General features: G+C 41.8%; 1 pseudogene; it reads right to left on the reverse strand.

Annotated features, from left to right (window-relative positions):
• Positions 1 to 3,762: 3,762 nt before the first annotated feature.
• On the reverse strand, positions 3,763 to 4,254 carry LOC123953851 (annotated as a pseudogene).
• Positions 4,255 to 4,958: the final 704 nt, after the last annotated feature.

Consider the following 4,958-nt stretch of genomic DNA (forward strand, 5'->3'; position numbering starts at 1 on the left):
TGGCTAAGTTACAGCCATAAGCAGGATGAAGACTCCATAGCCTATCCCTCCCACCTAGGATCATTCAGAGTGACACCTCCCAGGAAACCCAGAGATCTTGTTGGGCATGTCACGGTCACTTTTGAGTCCTCAATTCCATGACCTCTGAACATCTATTTTCCCTCATGGTCTCTGTCTCAGTAAAGTTACCACCACCTACACAATTCTGTAGTCTTGACACCCTTGACTTCTCCTTCTTCCCATCCCCATAGTGACTTTTCTGGTTTAGAACTTCACCACCTGCAATAGCCTTGTAACTGGTCTTTCTGCCTTAGACTTATCCCACTCTAAACTGTTCTGTGCATTGTAGCCAGTGCTCAAGTATTTGGCAACAGTCCCTCTTCCCAACTGTTTTTCCTCCAAGGAACCTTGACCTCTTGGTTTTCTTCCTACTCCTCTGGCTTTTCCTTCTATGACACCTTCATGAGTTCTTTCTCCATCTGAATCCTCTCTTTTTCTCCCTTGCCATACTCTTCCTGGGGATAGACACATATCATCTGTCTTCATGACTTTTATGATTTACATGCTGATACTTCTCAAATTCATATGTCAGACCCATATATTCAGGTTATCAGCTGGGCGGCTCCGCTCAGATATCCCACGGTTACCTCAGTGGCCATAGGGACAAAACTGCTCTCATTGTCTCTACTTTTTCTGTCTTCTAACTCAGATCTCTTTTCCCTCATGGTCTCTGTCTCAGTAAAGGCACCACCCAAACACAATTCTACAGTCTTGACGCCCTTGACTTCTTCTCCTTATCCCCAGAACCACTTCTCTAGTTTAGAACTCCACCACCTGCAGTAGCCTTATAACTGGTCTTTCTGCTTCAGACTTGCCCCACTCTAAGTAGTTCCATGCATGGTAGCCAAAATTAACTGTTTTACATTTTCAAAACAGTACATTTTTAATTATAAAATTAATATATACTTGTAACAATTTGAAACAATGTAATGGGATATAAAGTAAAACCTGGGGGGGGGATGTCTTGGTGGCTCAGGCAGTTAAGCATCTCCTTCAGCTCAGGTCTTGATCCCAGGGTCCTGGGATCGAGTCCCACATTGGGCTCCCTGCTCCATTGGGAGTCTGCTTTTCCCTCTCCCTCTGCCCATCCCCCCAGCTTGTGCTCATTCTCTCTCTCTCTCTCTCACTCTCTCTCAAATAAGAGAAATAAAAAAATAAAGTAAAATCCAAAAGACTCCCATCTCCTATATTTCTAACCTCAACTAGGTAAACAGTTTAGTGTACTTCCCATCAGATTCTTTTCTATGCTTATCCAGACACAACTGGGCATATCCTACACGCTGTATGCCACTTTATTATTATCCTATAGGCTGTATGCCACTAACAGAAGCCCAGAACTGCCCGTTTCTTTGCACATTCCGGGTTCTATGTCCTTTCCTTAACATGCTAATGCTTTCCCCTCGGCTCTTTCCTGACCTTCCTTCCTTCAGCTGGCACCTACTTATCCTTTTAAGAATTAACTCATCTGTCATTTCCTCCCTGATGCCCCAGACTCCTTTTACCTCTAAGTTATTGTGCTGTATTGTTATAAGTTCTTCTGTACCACTTTCTCCCATTGGAGCAGAGCTTCTTGAGGAAGAGTCTGTGTTTTATTCTCCATGGTATCCCCCATACTTGGCATTAAAACCAGGCACAGTGTCCAATTCACATGACTGAATCAGTTCACTGCCTGAGTCTCCTAAGTGCAAGTACCTTGGGTTGGGAGGCAGTTATTCCAAGGAGACAGCTTCCTGACAGTCCTTTCACAGCAATAATAGGAGACAAGATAGGGTCTGAAGAACAAGAGAAAGGATCCAAGGTTAGGGAAAAGAGACTGGTGGCATCAAGGGAAGGAAAGGAGCTAAAATGTACAAAGAATATTTACGTCTAACACCTCATATATGTTACCATATCTTATCTTCTCAACACTACCACCCCCATTTTACAAATAAGAAAATTAAGGGTCAGGATGTAAAGTGCCTTGCCCAAGGTCACACAGTGAGTAGCAGAGCCAAGGTTCGAATCCAGTTCTGTGTTCAAAGTCTAAGCTCTTACACACTATGCATGTTTGTGATCAGGTGGGTATGGTATGGTTAACACTGGCCATTTCCCTAGACCCTTCATGGGTACTTGGAAAAAGTCTGTGTCCTGGAGCTTCTGAACAGAGAGGCCTAAAGGCCTTCAGCTTCTAGGGAGATGGTGTGGCAAACCCAACATCTAGATCTTCAGACACTGTGGGCCTTTTCACTTCCATATGCTTTGAAAAGGGTGCTAAGGCTCCAGAGTTTATGCTGGAGGGAGTTAGGTTCCCAGGCTTCTGAAGGAGACCAGCAAAGGCTTTGAGAAGTCTCACTCAGCCAGCTTTCTCCAGATTTCCCTCAGGCAGCTGTGACTTCTTTTAGCCTTCTTGTAGGCCCTCCCCAGCCCTCCATCAGCTCTAGTTGCTGTGTCATTTCAGGATTTGGTAGCCAAGTACATTTATGGGGCAGAGTCATCTCTGGAGGCTTTATGTCTAAGCTTTGGGTGCTTTTTGGCAGTTGCGGGTTCCTTGAGATTGAGGAAGGCACTGCAGAGCAGGAGGGGGATGCTGAGGGACTGTTGGAGTAAGGAGTTGTATCCGGGCATAAGGCTGACTCATGGGATGCTAGTCCTTTCGTCCACAAATGTTTACTGATACTACCTAGGTATGGTTTCGTCTTTGAGAGCAGAGATGCTAGGTCTGTGCTTTAGGCACTCTGAAATACTAGCAGTTCCTGCCTGTGTTCTGTGTCTCTTATCCCCAGAATGTTATACATCCTATTTGCTCTGCCTGAAAAGCCCTTCACTTCTCCTTTCTCCTGCCAATTCCTTTTCATTCTTCAGGTCTCAGCTTGCCTGCTGCCTGACCCTCCAAGGCTGGGGACCTCACGCTCCAAGGAGGGTAGGGGACATTTGCTGGTTAACTCTGCACTTCCATTTTCCCTCTTTTCTGGCAGGAAGTTCTTGGACTTCCCATTTGGGAAATCCATTCCTCCCCCATAGTTAACCTCCTAGTTAGTATTACTGACACCCTTCCCTCCAGCTTCAGGCAAGGGTCTGATTGTTTAAGCCAATCATCATGTCTCATTTTATTTATTAACTATGATCAGTTTAGGTATGTAAGAGTATACTCAGAAACAGTGAACCAAGGAGAAGATAGAGGCCTTAAGAGTTACCAGAAGAGCCACCTTCTTTTCTAGAGATGGAATGAAAAATGATGTAGATATGCAGCCTGGCTGTGAGCCACCTAGAATGTGATAGAGGAGAGGCTTAAAGCTTTGACAGTCTGGTAGGAATACAGGCGAGGGAACTTAGCCTCTATCAATAAAAATAGAATATTTTGGCTCCCATATTTACTCTTTAGTCTTTCAACTTTTTCAGGATCTTGGACAAGAAAGAGGGTGCTATTCATGGAGAATCCTTTGGAGTCCCAACAAAATCTTTGCATAAATATGCACATATACATATACATGCATGATCTTTGGGATCATTTTAATATACTCATTGGATCATATTCACCTACTTCTTAACAAAAATTAACTTTTAAAATTCGTAATACAAATAGTTTTCCACATCTTTTCTCTGTGGCCTTTGTGGTACAAAAGTTGTAAAGTTTATAGTCAAATATATCTTTCACCTTTTTTTTTTAATCTGTCACAAATCTATTTAATCGAAGTAGGCAGCAGAATGTTCCACTATGATTAATTAGTGCAGGGGCCTGTCAACACTAGGTAGAGAGAAGAAACCAGCATCATTCTTTCAGGAATAGCCTCCATTGGTGGCCGCGGTGTGAGGGGACACTGTGGATCCCTTGATGCTGTGGACAGTCTCCTTCTTGGGGTTGATCCAGTGTCTGATATTAGCTCAGGAAGTGATAGAAGGTAGCAGAGTAAAGGGTAAAAACATTTTAGGGTATTGAGTCTTGATGATTTCATGGGTATCCTGGGTGGTCTGCTGTGCATCTCACTTTTGTTCTCGAATGTCCTTGTGTGGTAGTTGTACAAGGCTGCTAGGCAGAAATCCAGGTCATCCTTTGGTATCTCAGGATCAAAACCATAAACCTCCTCCCTCATGAAGGTTTGTGGTAGTTGAGCTGAACTGACTCCAGGGTTCCTATTGCTGAGCAAGGTGAATTGGGTTCTTATATGGCAGTTTTTTAGAAGCCCGGAGTTTTCCCAAGTAAGAATCATTATCCATGTAGGGTGCTGGAAAGGGTTTCTTGTGAAAGTCATGGTAAAATGTGGAGTGAGACACGGGTCTGAGGGCCTTTCATCTTTTTTGGAACCTCCAACTTTCCAGTCTTTGTTCGGAAGTTCTCCCCATCCTCAGTTTATAATAAAGTCTCCAAATTTTTCTTGCAATTTTTTTTCAGTTTTGTTCTCTGATATTTTTATCCATTTGGATTTTTTGTGTTAATATATAAGATTAGAGTCCATTTTACTTTCTTAATTCATAAATATGACTGTCACTTATGGATTTTCTCTTTTGTTTTACCAATTTTCCATTTCTGTTTGACTTTATAATATGTTCTGTAAAGGAAGACTCTAACTTTTCTTTTTATGACTTTCTTCTTTATTTACAGTCATTTTTCATAAGAGTTTGAAGATAATTTTATGAGATTTCATTAAAAGTATTGTTTAGATTCTAATAGGAACAAATTCTATATACATATTAATTTGAGGAAGCTGACTTTTTAAGCTAGTAGGTTTTCTTCCCTAAGAACACAGCATAACTTTCCATTTTCAAGATCTTGTTGTATATATTCCAGTGCATTTATTTCATTTAAGCCTGTTTCTTTCTAATTAAATAGATCTGTAAGTGTGTTATTATTTTGGTTGATTAAATGTAATACTTTACTCATTTTCTTTGCTAATACTTGCTGGTAGAATAAAGTTACACTT

The sequence above is a fragment of the Meles meles genome, chromosome 1 (assembly GCF_922984935.1).
Source record: "Meles meles chromosome 1, mMelMel3.1 paternal haplotype, whole genome shotgun sequence".
Taxonomy (NCBI): Eukaryota; Metazoa; Chordata; class Mammalia; order Carnivora; family Mustelidae; genus Meles; species Meles meles.